Below are 22,731 nucleotides of genomic sequence, written 5' to 3' on the forward strand. Positions count from 1 at the left end.
CATCTCTATGAACATGGAAATATCTACACCGCCATCTGTATGAACATGGAAATATTTACACCGCCATCTGTATGAACATGTAAATATCTACACCGCCATCTGCATGAACATGGAAATATCTACACCGCTAACTGTGTTAACATGGAAATACCTACACCGCTATCTGTATGAACATGAAAATATCTACACCGTTATCTGTATGAACATGGAAATATGTACACCGCTATCTGTATGAACATGGAAATATCTACACCGCTATCTGTATGAACATGGAAATATCTACACGGATATCTGTATGAACATGCAAATATCTACAAAGCTATCTGTATATCAACGGAAATATCTACACTGCTTTCTCTATAAACATGGAAATAACTACACTGCTATCTGTAAAAACATGCAAATATCTACACCGCCACCTGTATGAACATGGAAACATCTACACTGCCATCCGTACGAACATGGAAATATCTACACCGCCATCTGTATGAACATGTAAATATCTACACCGCCATCTGTATGAACATGGAAATATCTACACCGCTAACTGTATGAACATGGAAATATCTACACCGCTATCTGTATGAACAAGGAAATATCTACACAGCTATCTGTATGAACATGGAAATACCTACACCGCTATCTGTATGAACATGGAAATATCTACACCGCTATCTTTATGAACATGGAAATATCTACACAGCTATCTGTATGAACATGCAAATATCTACACAGCTATCTGTATATCAATGGAAATATCTACACTGCTATCTCTATAAACATGGAAATAACTATACTGCTATCTGTATAAACATGGAAATATCTACACCGCCATCTCTATGAACATGGAAATATCTACACCACCATTTGTACGAACATGGAAATATCTACACCGCCATCTCTATGAACATGGAAATAGCTACACCGCCATTTGTATGAACATGGAATTATCTACAATGCCATCTGTATGAACATGGAAATATCTTCACCGCTATCTGTATGAACATGGATGTACATACACCGGCATCTGGATGAACATGGAAATATCTACACCGCTATCGGCATGAACATGGAAATATCTACACAGCTTTCTGCATGAACATGGAAATATCTACACAGCTATCTGCATATACATGGAAATATCTACACAGATTTCTCTATAAATATGGAAGTGACTAAAGCGCTATCTCTATAAACTTCGAAATATCTACACCGCCATCAGTATGAACATGGAAATATCTACACCTCCATCTGTAGGAACATTTACATATCTACACCGCCATCTGTATGAACATGGAAATATCTACACCGCAATCTGTACGAACATGGATATATCTACACCGACATCTGTATTAAGATGGAAATATCTACACCGCTGTCTGTATAAACATGGACATATCTGCCGAACTATCTGTATAAACATGGAAATATCCGCACCGCTATCTGTATAAACATGGAAATATCTACACCGCTAGTTGCATAAACATGGAAACATCCACACCACTATCTGTGTAAACATGGAAATGTCTACACCGCTATCTGTGTAAACATGGAAATATCTACACTGCCATCTGTATGAACATCTAAATATCTACACCGCCATCACTATAAACGTGGAAATATCTACACCGCTATCTGTATGAACTTGGAAATATCTACACTGCTATCTGCATAAAATTGGAATTATCTACACCACTATCTCTATAAACATGAAAATATCTACACTGCTATCTGTATAAACATGGAAATATCTACACCGCTATCTGTATAAACATGGAAATATCTACACCGCCATTTGCATGAACATGGAAATATCTACACCGCCATCTGTATGAACTTGGAAATATCTTCACCGCCATCTGTATGAACATGGATATATCTACACCAGCATCTGGATGTACATGGAAATATCTACACTGCTATCTGCATGAACATGGAAATATCTACAGAGCTATCTGCATATACATGGAAATATCTACACAGGTTCCTCTATAAATATGGAAATAACTGCAGCGCTATCTCTATAAACTTCGAAATATCTACACCGCGATCTGTATGAACATGGAAACATCTACACCACAATCTGTACGAACATGGACATATCTACACCGCCATCTGTATTAAGATGAAAATATCAACACCGCTATCTGTATAAAAATGGAAATATCTGCCCAACTATCTGTATAAACACGGAAATATCCGCACCGCTATCTGTATAAACATGGAAATATCTACACCGCTATCTGCATAAACATGGAAATATCCACACCGCTATCTGTGTAAACATGGAAATGTCTACACCGCTATCTTTGCAAACATGGAAATATCTACACCGCAATCTGTGTAAACATGAAAATATCAACAACGCCATGTCTATAAACATGGAAATACCTACACTGCCATCTGTATGAACAAGGAAATACCTACACCGCCATCTGTACGAACATGGAAATATCTACACCGCCATCTGTATGAACATGTAAGTATCTACACCGCCATCTGTAGGAACATGGAAATATCTACACCGCTAACTGTATGAACATGGAAATATCTACACCGCCATCTGTACGAACATGGAAATATCTGCACTGCCACCTGTATGAACATGTAAGTATCTACACTGCTATCTCTATAAACATGGAAATAACTACACTGCTATCTGTATAAACATGGAAATATCTACACCGCCACCTGTATGAACATGGAAACATCTCCACTGCCATCCGTACGAACATGGAAATATCTACACCGCTATCTGTATGAACATGTAAATATCTAACCGCCATCTGTATGAACATGGAAATATCTACACCGCTATCAGTATGAACATGGAAATATCTACACCGCTATCTGTATGAACATGGAAATATCTACACAGCTATCTGTATGAACATGGAAATATCTACACCGCTATCTGTATGAACATGGAAATATCTACACCGCTATCTTTATGAACATGGAAATATCTACACAGCTATCTGTATGAACATTCAAATATCTACACAGCTATCTGTATATCAATGGAAATATCTACACTGCTATCTCTATAAACATGGAAATATCTACACTGCTATCTGTATAAACATGGAAATATCTACACTGCCATCTCTATGAACATGGAAATATCTACACCACCATTTGTATGAACATGGAAATATGTACACCGCCATCTCTTTGAACATGGAAATATCTACACCGCCATTTGTATGAACATGGAAATATCTACAATGCCATCTGTATGAACATGGAAATATCTTCACCGCTATCTGTATGAACATGGATATATCTACACCGGCATCTGGATGAACATGGAAATATCTACACCGCTATCTGTATGAACATGGAAATATCTACACTGCTATCTGTATGAACATGGAAATATCTACACCGATATCTGTATCAACATGGATTATCTACACCGCTATCTGTATGAACATGCAAATATCTACACAGCTATCTGTATATCAATGGAAATATCTACACTGCTATCTCTATAAACATGGAAATAACTATACTGCTATCTGTATAAACATGGAAATATCTACACCGCCATCTCTATGAACATGGAAATATCTACACCACCATTTGTACGAACATGGAAATATCTACACCGCCATCTCTATGAACATGGAAATATCTACACCGCCATTTGTATGAACATGGAATTATCTACAATGCCATCTGTATGAACATGGAAATATCTTCACCGCTATCTGTATGAACATGGATATACATACACCGGCATCTGGATGAACATGGAAATATCTACACCGCTATCTGCATGAACATGGAAATATCTACACAGCTATCTGCATGAACATGGAAATATCTACACAGCTATCTGCATATACATGGAAATATCTACACAGATTTCTCTATAAATATGGAAGTGACTAAAGCGCTATCTCTATAAACTTCGAAATATCTACACCGCCATCAGTATGAACATGGAAATATCTACACCTCCATCTGTAGGAACATTTACATATCTACACCGCCATCTGTATGAACATGGAAATATCTACACCGCAATCTGTACGAACATGGATATATCTACACCGACATCTGTATTAAGATGGAAATATCTACACCGCTGTCTGTATAAACATGGATATATCTGCCGAACTATCTGTATAAACATGGAAATATCCGCACCGCTATCTGTATAAACATGGAAATATCTACACCGCTATCTGTATGAACATGGAAATATATACAACGCTGTCTCTATAAACTTGGAAAAAGCTACACCACTATTTCTATAAACATGGCAATATCTAGACTGTCATCTCTATAAACATGGAAATATCTACACTGCCATCTGAATAAACATGGAAATATCTATACCGCTATCTGCATAAACATGGAGATATCTACACGGCCATCTCTATGAACATGGAAATATCTACACCGCCATCTGTATGAACATGTAAATATCTACACTGCCATCTGTATGAACATGGAAATATCTACACCGCTAACTGTATGAACATGGAAATATCTACACCGCTATCTGTATGAGCATGGAAATATCTACACTGGTATCTGTATGAAAATGGTAATACCTACACCGCTATCTGTATGAACATGGAAATATCTACACCGCTATCTGTATGAACATGGAAATATCTACACAGCTATCTTTATATCAATGGTAATATCTACACTGCTATCTCTATAAACATGGAAACAACTACACTGCTATCTGTATAAACATGGAAATATCTACACCGCCACCTCTATGAACACGGAAATATCTACACTGCCATCCGTACAAACATGGAAATATCTACACCGCCATCTCTATGAACATGTAAATATCTACACCGCCATATCTATGAACACGGAAATATCTACACCGCTAACTGTATGAACATGGAAATATCTACACCGCTTTCTGTATGAACATGGAAATATCTACACCGCTATCTGTATGAACATGGAAATATCTACACCGCTATCTGTATGAACATGCAAATATCTACACAGCTATCTGTATATCAATGAAATATCTACACTGCTATCTCTATAAACATGGAAATAACTACACTGCTATCTCTATAAACATGGAAATATCTACACCGCCACCAGTATGAACATGGAAATATCAACACTGCCATCCGTACGAACATGGAAATATCTACACCGCCATCTGTATGAACACGTAAATATCTACACCGCTATCTGTATGAACATGGAAATATCTACACCGCTATCTGTATCAACATGGAAATATCTACACAGCTATCTGTATGAACATGGAAATATCTACAGAGCTATCTGTATATCAATGGAATTATCTACAATGCTATCTCTATAACCATGGAAATAACTACACTGCTATCTGTATAAACATGGAAATATCTACACCGCCATCTCTATGACCATGGAAATATCTACACCGCCATTTGTATGAGCATGAAAATATCTACACCGCCATCCCTATGAACATGGAAATATCTACAGCGCCATCTCTATGAACATGGAAATATCTACACCGCCATCTCTATGAAGATGGAAATATCTTCACCGCCATCTGTATGAACATGGATATATCTACACTGGCATCTGGATGAACATGGAAATATCTACACCGCTATCTGCATGAACATGGAAATATCTACACAGCTATCTGCATATACATGGAAATATCTACACAGATTTCTCTATAAATTTGGAAATAACTACTGTGCTATCTCTATAAACTTCGAAATATCTACACTGCCATCTGTATGAACATGGAAATATCTACACCGCCATCTGTAAGAACATGGAGATATCTACACCGCCATCTATATTTAGATGGAAATATCTACACCGCTATCTGTATAAACATGGAAATATCTGCCCAAATATATGTATAAACATGGAAATATCCTCACCGCTATCTGTATAAACATGGAAATATCTACACCGCCATCTGCATAAACATGGAAATATCCACTCCGCTATCTGTGTAAACATGGAAATGTCTACACCGCTTTCTGTGTAAACATGGAAATATCTACATTGCCATCTGTGTAAACATGAAAATATCTACACCGCCATCTCTATAAACATGGAATTATGAACAGCGCCATCTGTATGAACGTGGAAATATCTACCCCGCCATCTGTATAAACGTGGAAATATCTACACCGCTATCTGTATGATCTTGGAAATATCTACACTGCCATCTGTATAAAATTGGAATTATCTACACCACTATCTCTATAAACATGGAAATAACTACACCGCTACCTGTATAAACATTTAAATATCTACACCGCTATCTGTATAAACATGGAAATATCTTCACCGCTATCTGTATAAACATGGAAATATCTACAACGCTGTCTCTATAAACTTGGAAATAACTACACCACTATCTCCATAAACATGGAAATATCTAGACAGCCATCTCTATAAACATGGAAATATCTACACCACCATCTGTATAAACATGGAAATATCTATACCGCTATCTGCATAAACATAGAAATATCTATGCCGCCTTCTCTATGAACATGGAAATATCAACACCGCCATCTGTACGAACATGGAAATATTTACACCACCATCTGCATGAACATGTAAATATCTACACCGCCATCTGTATGAACATGGAAATATCTACACCGCTAACTGTATGAACATGGAAATATCTTCACCGCTATCTGTACGACCAAGGAAATATCTACACCGTTATCTGTATGAACATGGAAATATCTACACCGCTATCTGTATGAACATGCAAATATCTACACAGATATCTGTATATCAATGGAAATATTTACACTGCTATCTCTATAAACATGGAAATAGCTACACTGCTATCTGTATAAACATGGAAATATATACACCGCCACCTGAACGAACATGGAAATATCTCCACTGCCATCCGTACCAACATGGATATATCTACACCGCCATCTGTATGAACATGTAAATATCTAACCGCCATCTGTATGAACATGGAAATATCTACACCGCTATCAGTATGAACATGGAAATACCTACACCGCTATCTGTATGAACATGAAAATATCTACACATCTATCTGTATGAACATGGAAATATCTACACCGCTATCTGTATGAACATGGAAATATCTACACAGCTATCTGTATATCAAAGGAAATATCTACACTGCTATCTCTATAAACATGGAAATAACTACACTGCTATCTGTATAAACATGGAAATATCTACACCGCCATCTCTATGAACATGGAAATATCTACACCACCATTTGTATGAACATGGAAATATCTACACCGCCATCTCTATGAACATGGAAATACCTACACCGCCATTTGTATGAACATGGAAATATCTACAATGCCATCTGTATGAACATGGAAATATCTTCACCGCTATCTGTATGAACATGGATATATCTACACCGGCATCTGGATGAACATGGAAATATCTACACCACTATCTGTATGAACATGGAAATATCTACACAGCTATCTGTATGAACATGGAAATATCTACACCGCTATCTGTATCAACATGGATTATCTACACTGCTATCTGTATGAACATGCAAATATCTACACAGCTATCTGTATATCAATGGAAATATCTACACTGCTATCTCTGTAAACATGGAAATAACTACACTGCTATCTGTATAAACATGGAAATATCTACACCGCCATCTCTATGAACATGGAAACATCTACACCACCATTTGTATGAACGTGGAAATATCTACACCGCCAACTCTATAAACATGGGAATATCTACACCGCTATCTGTATACACATGGAAATATCTGCACCGCTATCTGTGTAAACATGGAAATATCTACATCGCTACCTGTATAAACACGGAAATATCTACACCGCTATCTGTATAAACATGGAAATATCTGCACCGCTATCCATATAAACATGGAAATATCTACACCGTTATCTGTATAAACATAGAAATATCCACACCGCTATCTGTGTAAACATGGAAATATCTTCACCGTTATCTGTATAAACATGGAAATAACTACACCGCTATATCTACAAACGTGTAAATATCTACAACGCTATCTGTGTAAACATGGAAACGTCTACACCGCTATCTGCGTAAACATGAATGTATCTACACCGCCATCTTTATAAACATGGAAATATCTACACCGCCATCTGTATAAACATGGAAATATCTACACCACCATGTGTATGAACATGGAAATATCTACACCGCCATCTCTATAAAGGTGGAAATATCTACACCGCTATCGGTATGAACATGGAAATATCTACACCGCTATCTGTATAAACATGGAAATACCTACACCGCTATCTGTAAGAACATGTAAATATCTACATCGATATCAGTATAAACATGGAGATAACTACACAGATTTCTGTACATACGTGGAAAACTCTACACCGCTATCTCTATAAACATGGAAATATCTACACCGCTATCTCTATAAACCTGGAAAAATATACACCGCCATCTGTATGAACATGGAAATATCTGCACCAAAATCCCTTATGAAATTGGAAATATCTACACCGCCATCTGTATGAACATGGGGATATCTACACCGCCATCTCTATAAAGGTGGAAATACCTACACCGCTATCTGTATGGACATGGAAATATCTACACCGCTACCTGTATGAACATGGTAATATCTACACCGCTATCTGTACGAACATGGAAATATCTACACCTCCATCTCTATGAACATGGAAATATCTACACAGCTATCTGAATATACTTGAAAATATCTACCCCGCTATCTCTATACACATGGAAATATCTACACCGCTATCTCTATGAACATGGAATTATCTACACCGCCATCTGTATGAACATGGAAATATCTGCACCACCATCTGTATGAACATGGAAATACCTACACCGCCATCTGTATTAAGATGGAAATATCTACACCGCTATCTGTATAAACATGGAAATATCGACACTGCTATCTGTATATACATGGAAATATCTACACCGCTATCTCTATAAACATGGAAATACCCACAGCGCTATCTGTGTAAACATGGAAATATATTCACTGCTATCTGTATAAACATGGAAATAACTACACCGCTATCTCTATAAACATGTAATATCTACAACGCTACCTGTGTAAACATGGAAATATCTACACCGCCATCTGTATGATCATGGAAATATCTACACCGCTATCCCTATAAACTTGGAAATATCTACACCGCTATCTGCATAAACATGGAAATATCTACACCACCATCTGCATGAATATGGAAATATCTTCGCCACCATCTGTATAAAGGTGGAAATATCTTCACCACTATCTGTGTGAACATGGAAATATCCACACCGCTATCAGCATAAACATGGAAATATCTGCACCGCTATCTCTATAAACGTGGAAACATCTACACCGCTATCTGTATAAACATGGAAGTATCTGCACCACTATCTGTATAAACATGGAAATATCTAGACCGCTATCTCAATAAACATGGAAATAACTGCACCGCTATCTCTATAAACATGGAAATGTCTAGAACGCCATATCTTTAAACATGGAAATATCTACACCACCATCTCTACAAACATGGAAATATCTATACCACTATCTGTATAAACATGAACATATCTACAACACTATCTCTATAAACATGGAAATATCTACACCGCTATCTCTATAACCTTGGAAATATCTACACCGCTATGTTTATCAACATGGAAATATCTACACTGCTATGTCTGTAAACATGGAAATATCTAAAGCGCCCTCTGTATAAACATGGAAATATCTACACCGCCATCTGCACGAACATGGAAATATCTAAAGCGCCCTCTGTATAAACATGGAAATATCTACACCGCCATCTGCACGAACATGGAAATATCTACACCGCCATCTGTATGAACATGTAAATAACTACACGGCCATCTGTATGAACATGGAAATATCTACACCGCTATCTGTATGAACATGGAAATAACTACACCGCTATCTGTATGAACATGCAAATATCTACAAAGCTATCTGTATATCAACGGAAATATGTACACTGCCATCTCTATAAACATGGAAATAACTACACTGCTATCTGTAAAAACATGTGTATATCTACACTGCCACCTGTATGAATATGGAAATACCTACACCGCTATCTGTATGAACATGGAAATACCTACACCGCTATCTGTATGAACATGGAAATATCTACACCGCTATCTGTATGAACATGGAAATATCTACAACACTATCTGTATGAACATGCAAATATCTACACAGCTATCTGTTTATCAATGGAAATATGTACACTGCTATCTCTATAAACATGGAAATAACTACACTGCTATCTGTATAAACATGGAAATATCTACCCCGCCATCTCTATGAACATGGAAATATCTACACCGCCATTTGTATGAACATGGAAATATCTACACCACCATCTCTATGAACATGGAAATAGCTACACCGTCATTTGTATGAACATGGAAATATCTACACCGCCATCTGTATGAACATGGAAATATCTTCACCGCCATCTGTATGAACATGGATATATCTACACCGGCATCTGTATGAACATGGAAATATCTACACCGCTATCTGCATGAACATGGAAATATCTACACAGCTCTCTGCATATACATGGAAATATCTACACAGATTTCTCTATAAATATGGAAATAACTACAGCGCTATCTCTATAAACTTCGAAATATCTACACCGCCATCTGTATGAACATCGAAATATCTACACCGCCATCTGTACGAACATGGAGATATCTACGCCGCCATCTCTATTAAGATGGAATATCTACACCGCTATATGTATAAACATGGAAATATCTGCACCACTATCTGTATAAACATAGAAATATCCGCACCGCTATCTGTATAAACATGGAAATATCTACACCGCTATCTGTACGAACATGGAAATATCTACACTGCCACCTGTATGAACATGTAAGTATCTACACTGCTATCTCTATAAACATGGAAATAACTACACTGCTATCTGTATAAACATGGAAATATCTACACAGCTATCTGTATGAACATGCAAATATCTACAGAGCTATCTGTATATCAATGGAAATATCTACAATGCTATCTCTATAACCATGGAAATAACTACACTGCTATCTGTATAAACATGGAAATATCTACACCGCCATCTCTATGACCATGGAAATATCTACACCGCCATTTGTATGAGCATGAAAATATCTACACCGCCATCCCTATGAACATGGAAATATCTACAGCGCCATCTCTATGAACATGGAAATATCTACACCGCCATCTCTATGAAGATGGAAATATCTTCACCGCCATCTGTATGAACATGGATATATCTACACTGGCATCTGGATGAACATGGAAATATCTACACCGCTATCTGCATGAACATGGAAATATCTACACAGCTATCTGCATATACATGGAAATATCTACACAGATTTCTCTATAAATTTGGAAATAACTACTGTGCTATCTCTATAAACTTCGAAATATCTACACTGCCATCTGTATGAACATGGAAATATCTACACCGCCATCTGTAAGAACATGGAGATATCTACACCGCCATCTATATTTAGATGGAAATATCTACACCGCTATCTGTATAAACATGGAAATATCTGCCCAAATATATGTATAAACATGGAAATATCCTCACCGCTATCTGTATAAACATGGAAATATCTACACCGCCATCTGCATAAACATGGAAATATCCACTCCGCTATCTGTGTAAACATGGAAATGTCTACACCGCTTTCTGTGTAAACATGGAAATATCTACATTGCCATCTGTGTAAACATGAAAATATCTACACCGCCATCTCTATAAACATGGAATTATGAACAGCGCCATCTGTATGAACATGGAAATATCTACACCGCCATCTGTATAATCGTGGAAATATCTACACCGCTATCTGTATGATCTTGGAAATATCTACACTGCCATCTGTATAAAATTGGAATTATCTACACCACTATCTCTATAAACATGGAAATAACTACACCGCTATCTGTATAAACATTTAAATATCTACACAGCTATCTGTATAAACATGGAAATTTCTTCACCGCTATCTGTATAAACATGGAAATATCTACAACGCTGTCTCTATAAACTTGGAAATAACTACACCACTATCTCCATAAACATGGAAATATCTAGACAGCCATCTCTATAAACATGGAAATATCTACACCACCATCTGTATAAACATGGAAATATCTATACCGCTATCTGCATAAACATAGAAATATCTATGCCGCCTTCTCTATGAACATGGAAATATCAACACCGCCATCTGTACGAACATGGAAATATTTACACCACCACCTGTATGAACATGTAAATATCTACACCGCCATCTGTATGAACATGGAAATATCTACACCGCTAACTGTATGAACATGGAAATATCTTCACCGCTATCTGTACGACCAAGGAAATATCTACACCGTTATCTGTATGAACATGGAAATATCTACCCCGCTATCTGTATCAACATGCAAATATCTACACAGCTATCTGTATATCAATGGAAATATTTACACTGCTATCCCTATAAACATGGAAATAGCTACACTGCTATCTGTATAAACATGGAAATATATACACCGCCACGTGAACGAACATGGAAATATCTCCACTGCCATCCGTACCAACATGGATATATCTACACCGCCATCTGTATGAACATGTAAATATATAACCGCCATCTGTATGAACATGGAAATATCTACACCGCTATCAGTATGAACATGGAAATATCTACACCGCTATCTGTATGAACATGAAAATATCTACACAGCTATCTGTATGAACATGGAAATATCTACACCGCTATCTGTAGGAACATGGAAATATCTACACCGCTATCTTTATGAACATGGAAATATCTACACAGCTATCTGTATGAACATGCAAATATCTACACAGCTATCTGTATATCAATGGAAATATCTACACTGCTATCTCTATAAACATGGAAATAACTACACTGCTATCTGTATAAACATGGAAATATCTACACCGCCATCTCTATGAACATGGAAATATCTACACCACCATTTGTATGAACATGGAAATATCTACACCGCCATCTCTATGAACATGGAAATACCTACACCGCCATTTGTATGAACATGGAAATATCTACAATGCCATCTGTATGAACATGGAAATATCTTCACCGCTATCTGTATGAACATGGATATATCTACACCGGCATCTGGATGAACATGGAAATATCTACACCGCTATCTATATGAACATGGAAATATCTACACAGCTATCTGTATGAACATGGAAATATCTACACCGCTATCTGTATCAACATGGATTATCTACACTGCTATCTGTATGAACATGCAAATATCTACACAGCTATCTGTATATCAATGGAAATATCTACACTGCTATCTCTGTAAACATGGAAATAACTACACTGCTATCTGTATAAACATGGAAATATCTACACCGCCATCTCTATGAACATGGAAACATCTACACCACCATTTGTATGAACGTGGAAATATCTACACCGCCAACTCTATAAACATGGGAATATCTACACCGCTATCTGTATACACATGGAAATATCTGCACCGCTATCTGTGTAAACATGGAAATATCTACATCGCTACCTGTATAAACACGGAAATATCTACACCGCTATCTGTATAAACATGGAAATATCTGCACCGCTATCCATATAAACATGGAAATATCTACACCGTTATCTGTATAAACATGGAAATATCCACACCGCTATCTGTGTAAACATGGAAATATCTTCACCGTTATCTGTATAAACATGGAAATATCTACACCGCTATATCTACAAACGTGTAAATATCTACAACGCTATCTGTGTAAACATGGAAACGTCTACACCGCTATCTGCGTAAACATGAATGTATCTACACCGCCATCTTTATAAACATGGAAATATCTACACCGCCATCTGTATAAACATGGAAATATCTACACCACCATGTGTATGAACATGGAAATATCTACACCGCCATCTCTATAAAGGTGGAAATATCTACACCGCTATCGGTATGAACATGGAAATATCTACACCGCTATCTGTATAAACATGGAAATACCTACACTGCTATCTGTAAGAACATGTAAATATCTACATCGATATCAGTATAAACATGGAGATAACTACACAGATTTCTGTACATACGTGGAAAACTCTACACCGCTATCTCTATAAACATGGAAATATCTACACCGCTATCTGCATGAACATGGAAATATCTACACAGCTCTCTGCATATACATGGAAATATCTACACAGATTTCTCTATAAATATGGAAATAACTACAGCGCTATCTCTATAAACTTCGAAATATCTACACCGCCATCTGTATGAACATCGAAATATCTACACCGCCATCTGTACGAACATGGAGATATCTACGCCGCCATCTCTATTAAGATGGAATATCTACACCGCTATATGTATAAACATGGAAATATCTGCACCACTATCTGTATAAACATAGAAATATCCGCACCGCTATCTGTATAAACATGGAAATATCTACACCGCTATCTGTACGAACATGGAAATATCTACACAGCCACCTGTATGAACATGTAAGTATCTACACTGCTATCTCTATAAACATGGAAATAACTACACTGCTATCTGTATAAACATGGAAATATCTACACAGCTATCTGTATGAACATGCAAATATCTACAGAGCTATCTGTATATCAATGGAAATATCTACAATGCTATCTCTATAACCATGGAAATAACTACACTGCTATCTGTATAAACATGGAAATATCTACACCGCCATCTCTATGACCATGGAAATATCTACACCGCCATTTGTATGAGCATGAAAATATCTACACCGCCATCCCTATGAACATGGAAATATCTACAGCGCCATCTCTATGAACATGGAAATATCTACACCGCCATCTCTATGAAGATGGAAATATCTTCACCGCCATCTGTATGAACATGGATATATCTACACTGGCATCTGGATGAACATGGAAATATCTACACCGCTATCTGCATGAACATGGAAATATCTACACAGCTATCTGCATATACATGGAAATATCTACACAGATTTCTCTATAAATTTGGAAATAACTACTGTGCTATCTCTATAAACTTCGAAATATCTACACTGCCATCTGTATGAACATGGAAATATCTACACCGCCATCTGTAAGAACATGGAGATATCTACACCGCCATCTATATTTAGATGGAAATATCTACACCGCTATCTGTATAAACATGGAAATATCTGCCCAAATATATGTATAAACATGGAAATATCCTCACCGCTATCTGTATAAACATGGAAATATCTACACCGCCATCTGCATAAACATGGAAATATCCACTCCGCTATCTGTGTAAACATGGAAATGTCTACACCGCTTTCTGTGTAAACATGGAAATATCTACATTGCCATCTGTGTAAACATGAAAATATCTACACCGCCATCTCTATAAACATGGAATTATGAACAGCGCCATCTGTATGAACATGGAAATATCTACACCGCCATCTGTATAATCGTGGAAATATCTACACCGCTATCTGTATGATCTTGGAAATATCTACACTGCCATCTGTATAAAATTGGAATTATCTACACCACTATCTCTATAAACATGGAAATAACTACACCGCTATCTGTATAAACATTTAAATATCTACACAGCTATCTGTATAAACATGGAAATTTCTTCACCGCTATCTGTATAAACATGGAAATATCTACAACGCTGTCTCTATAAACTTGGAAATAACTACACCACTATCTCCATAAACATGGAAATATCTAGACAGCCATCTCTATAAACATGGAAATATCTACACCACCATCTGTATAAACATGGAAATATCTATACCGCTATCTGCATAAACATAGAAATATCTATGCCGCCTTCTCTATGAACATGGAAATATCAACACCGCCATCTGTACGAACATGGAAATATTTACACCACCACCTGTATGAACATGTAAATATCTACACCGCCATCTGTATGAACATGGAAATATCTACACCGCTAACTGTATGAACATGGAAATATCTTCACCGCTATCTGTACGACCAAGGAAATATCTACACCGTTATCTGTATGAACATGGAAATATCTACCCCGCTATCTGTATCAACATGCAAATATCTACACAGCTATCTGTATATCAATGGAAATATTTACACTGCTATCCCTATAAACATGGAAATAGCTACACTGCTATCTGTATAAACATGGAAATATATACACCGCCACGTGAACGAACATGGAAATATCTCCACTGCCATCCGTACCAACATGGATATATCTACACCGCCATCTGTATGAACATGTAAATATATAACCGCCATCTGTATGAACATGGAAATATCTACACCGCTATCAGTATGAACATGGAAATATCTACACCGCTATCTGTATGAACATGAAAATATCTACACAGCTATCTGTATGAACATGGAAATATCTACACCGCTATCTGTAGGAACATGGAAATATCTACACCGCTATCTTTATGAACATGGAAATATCTACACAGCTATCTGTATGAACATGCAAATATCTACACAGCTATCTGTATATCAATGGAAATATCTACACTGCTATCTCTATAAACATGGAAATAACTACACTGCTATCTGTATAAACATGGAAATATCTACACCGCCATCTCTATGAACATGGAAATATCTACACCACCATTTGTATGAACATGGAAATATCTACACCGCCATCTCTATGAACATGGAAATACCTACACCGCCATTTGTATGAACATGGAAATATCTACAATGCCATCTGTATGAACATGGAAATATCTTCACCGCTATCTGTATGAACATGGATATATCTACACCGGCATCTGGATGAACATGGAAATATCTACACCGCTATCTATATGAACATGGAAATATCTACACAGCTATCTGTATGAACATGGAAATATCTACACCGCTATCTGTATCAACATGGATTATCTACACTGCTATCTGTATGAACATGCAAATATCTACACAGCTATCTGTATATCAATGGAAATATCTACACTGCTATCTCTGTAAACATGGAAATAACTACACTGCTATCTGTATAAACATGGAAATATCTACACCGCCATCTCTATGAACATGGAAACATCTACACCACCATTTGTATGAACGTGGAAATATCTACACCGCCAACTCTATAAACATGGGAATATCTACACCGCTATCTGTATACACATGGAAATATCTGCACCGCTATCTGTGTAAACATGGAAATATCTACATCGCTACCTGTATAAACACGGAAATATCTACACCGCTATCTGTATAAACATGGAAATATCTGCACCGCTATCCATATAAACATGGAAATATCTACACCGTTATCTGTATAAACATGGAAATATCCACACCGCTATCTGTGTAAACATGGAAATATCTTCACCGTTATCTGTATAAACATGGAAATATCTACACCGCTATATCTACAAACGTGTAAATATCTACAACGCTATCTGTGTAAACATGGAAACGTCTACACCGCTATCTGCGTAAACATGAATGTATCTACACCGCCATCTTTATAAACATGGAAATATCTACACCGCCATCTGTATAAACATGGAAATATCTACACCACCATGTGTATGAACATGGAAATATCTACACCGCCATCTCTATAAAGGTGGAAATATCTACACCGCTATCGGTATGAACATGGAAATATCTACACCGCTATCTGTATAAACATGGAAATACCTACACTGCTATCTGTAAGAACATGTAAATATCTACATCGATATCAGTATAAACATGGAGATAACTACACAGATTTCTGTACATACGTGGAAAACTCTACACCGCTATCTCTATAAACATGGAAATATCTACACCGCTATCTCTATAAACCTGGAAAAATATACACCGCCATCTGTATGAACATGGAAATATCTGCACCACAATCCCTTATGAAATTGGAAATATCTACACCGCCATCTGTATGAACATGGGGATATCTACACCGCCATCTCTATAAAGGTGGAAATACCTACACCGCTATCTGTATGGACATGGAAATATCTACACCGCTACCTGTATGAACATTGTAATATCTACACCGCTATCTGTACGAACATGGAAATATCTACACCTCCATCTCTATGAACATGGAAATATCTACGCAGCTATCTGAATATACTTGAAAATATCTACCCCGCTATCTCTATACACATGGAAATATCTACACAGCTATCTCTATGAACATGGAATTATCTACACCGCCATCTGTATGAACATGGAAATATCTGCACCACCATCTGTATGAACATGGAAATACCTACACCGCCATCTGTATTAAGATGGAAATATCTACACCGCTATCTGTATAAACATGGAAATATCGACACTGCTATCTGTATATACATGGAAATATCTACACCGCTATCTCTATAAACATGGAAATACCCACAGCGCTATCTGTGTAAACATGGAAATATATTCACTGCTATCTGTATAAACATGGAAATAACTACACCGCTATCTCTATAAACATGTAATATCTACAACGCTACCTGTGTAAACATGGAAATATCTACACCGCCATCTCTATGATCATGGAAATAACTACACCGCTATCCCTATAAACTTGGAAATATCTACACCGCTATCTGCATAAACATGGAAATATCTACACCACCATCTGCATGAATATGGAAATATCTTCGCCACCATCTGTATAAAGGTGGAAATATCTTCACCACTATCTGTGTGAACATGGAAATATCCACACCGCTATCAGCATAAACATGGAAATATCTGCACCGCTATCTCTATAAACGTGGAAACATCTACACCGCTATCTGTATAAACATGGAAGTATATGCACCACTATCTGTATAAACATGGAAATATCTAGACCGCTATCTCAATAAACATGGAAATAACTGCACCGCTATCTCTATAAACATGGAAATGTCTAGACCGCCATATCTTTAAACATGGAAATATCTACACCACCATCTCTACAAACATGGAAATATCTATACCACTATCTGTATAAACATGAACATGTCTACAACACTATCTCTATAAACATGGAAATATCTACACCGCTATCTCTATAACCTTGGAAATATCTACACCGCTATGTTTATCAACATGGAAATATCTACACTGCTATGTCTGTAAACATGGAAATATCTAAAGCGCCCTCTGTATAAACATGGAAATACCTACACCGCCATCTGCACGAACATGGAAATATCTAAAGCGCCCTCTGTATAAACATGGAAATATCTACACCACCATCTGCACGAACATGGAAATATCTACACCGCCATCTGTATGAACATGTAAATAACTACACGGCCATCTGTATGAACATGGAAATATCTACACCGCTATCTGTATGAACATGGAAATAACTACACCGCTATCTGTATGAACATGCAAATATCTACAAAGCTATCTGTATATCAACGGAAATATGTACACTGCCATCTCTATAAACATGGAAATAACTACACTGCTATCTGTAAAAACATGTGAATATCTACACTGCCACCTGTATGAATATGGAAATACCTACACCGCTATCTGTATGAACATGGAAATACCTACACCGCTATCTGTATGAACATGGAAATATCTACACCGCTATCTGTATGAACATGGAAATATCTACAACACTATCTGTATGAACATGCAAATATCTACACAGCTATCTGTTTATCAATGGAAATATGTACACTGCTATCTCTATAAACATGGAAATAACTACACTGCTATCTGTATAAACATGGAAATATCTACCCCGCCATCTCTATGAACATGGAAATATCTACACCGCCATTTGTATGAACATGGAAATATCTACACCACCATCTCTATGAACATGGAAATAGCTACACCGCCATTTGTATGAACATGGAAATATCTACACCGCCATCTGTATGAACATGGAAATATCTTCACCGCCATCTGTATGAACATGGATATATCTACACCGGCATCTGTATGAACATGGAAATATCTACACCGCTATCTGCATGAACATGGAAATATCTACACAGCTCTCTGCATATACATGGAAATATCTACACAGATTTCTCTATAAATATGGAAATAACTACAGCGCTATCTCTATAAACTTCGAAATATCTACACCGCCATCTGTATGAACATCGAAATATCTACACCGCCATCTGTACGAACATGGAGATATCTACGCCGCCATCTCTATTAAGATGGTATATCTAAACCGCTATATGTATAAACATGGAAATATCTGCACCACTATCTGTATAAACATAGAAATATCCGCACCGCTATCTGTATAAACATGGAAATATCTACACCGCTATCTGCATAAACATGGAAATATCCACACCGCTATCTGGGTAAACATGGAAATATCTACACCGCCATCTGTGTAAACATGAAAATATCTACACTGCCATCTCAATAAACATGAAAATATCTACACTGCCATCTGTATGAACATGGAAATATCTACACCGCCATCCCTATAAACGTGGAAATATCTACACCGCTATCTGTATGAACTTGGAAATATCTACACTGCTATCTGTATAAAATTGGAATTATCTAAACCACTATCTCTATAAACACGGAAATATCTACACCGCTATCTGTATAAACATGGAAATATCTACACCGCTATCTGTATAAACTTGGAAATATCTTCAATGCTATCTGTATAAACATGGAAATATCTACAACGCTGTCTCTATAAACTTGGAAAGATCAACACCACTGACTCTATAAACATGGAAATATCTAGACCGCCATCTCTATAAACGTGGAAATATCTACACCACCATCTGAATCAACATGGAAATATCTATACCGCTATCTGCATAAACATGGAAATACCTACGCCGCCATCTCTATGAATATGGAAATATCTACACCGCCATCTGTATGAACATGGAAATATCTACACCGCCATCTGTATGAACATGGATATATGTACACCGGCATCTGGATGAACATGGAAATATCTACACCGCTACCTGCATGAACATGGAAATATCTACACAGCTATCTGAATATACATGGAAATATCTACACAGATTTCTCTATAAATATGGAAATAACTACAGCGCTATCTCTATAAACTTCGAAATATCTACACCGCCATCTGTATGAACATGGAAATATCTACACCGCCATCTGTATGAACATGGAAATATCTACACCGCTATCTGTATGAACTTGGAAATATCTATACCGCTATCTGCATAAACATGGAAATATCTGCACCGCCATCTCTATGAACATGGAAATATCTACACCGCCATCTGTACGAACATGGAAATATCTATACCGCCCTCTGTATGAACATGTAAATATCTACACCGCCATCTGTATGAACATGGAAATAACTACACCGCTAACTGTATGAACATGGAAATATCTATACCGCTATCTGTAAGAACATGGAAATATCTACACCGCTATCTGTACGAACATGAAAATATCTACACCGCTATCTGTATGAACATGCAAATATCTACACAGCTATCAGTATATCAATGGAAATATCTACACAGCTATCTCTATGAACATGGAAATAACTACACTGCTATCTGTATAAACATGGAAATATCTACACCGCCACCTGTATGAACATGGAAATATCTACACTGCCATCCGTAAAAACATGGAAATATCTACACCGCCATCTGTATGAACATGTAAATATCTTCACCGCCATCTGTAAGATCATCGAAATATCTACACCGCTAAATGTATGAACATGGAAATGTCTACACCGCTATGGGTAGGAACATGGAAATATCTACACCGCTATCTGTATGAACATGGAAATATCTACACCGCTATCTGTTTGAACATGGAAATATCTACACCGCTATCTGTATGAACATGGAAATATCTACACCGCCATCGGTATGAACATGTAAATATCTACACCGCCATCTGTATGAATATGGAAATATCGACAGCGCTAACTGTATGAACATGGAAATATCTACACCGCCGTCTGTATGAACATGGAAATATCTACACCTATATCTGTATGAACATGGAAATATCTACACCGCTATCTGTAAGAACTTGGATATGTCTACACAGCCATCTGGATGAACATGGAAATATCTACACCGCTATCTGTATGAACATGGAAATAACTACACCGATATCTGTATGAACATGGAAATATCTACACAACTATCTGTATGAACATGGAAATATCTACACCGCCATCTGTATTAACATGGAAATAGCTACACCGCTATCTCTATAAACATGGAAATATCTACACCGCCATCTGTATGAACATGGAAATATCTGCACGGCCATCTCTATGAACATATAAATATCTACACCTCCATCTGTTTTAAGATGGAGATATCTAAACCGCTATCTGTATAAACATGGAAATATCTACACCGCTATCTGTATAAACATGGAGATATCTACACCGCTATCTGTATAAACATGGAAATATCTACACCGCTACCTGTATAAACATGGAAACATCAGGACCGCTATCTGTATGAACATGGAAATATCAGCTCCTCTATCAGTATGAACATGGAAATATCTACACCACTATCTGTATGAACATGGAAATATCTACACCGCTATCTGTATGAACATGGAAATATCTTCACCGCCATCTGTATGAACATGGATATATCTACACAGCCATCTGGATGAACATGGAAATAT

This window comes from Gorilla gorilla, chromosome 8, assembly GCF_029281585.2.
Source record: "Gorilla gorilla gorilla isolate KB3781 chromosome 8, NHGRI_mGorGor1-v2.1_pri, whole genome shotgun sequence".
NCBI lineage: Eukaryota > Metazoa > Chordata > Mammalia > Primates > Hominidae > Gorilla > Gorilla gorilla.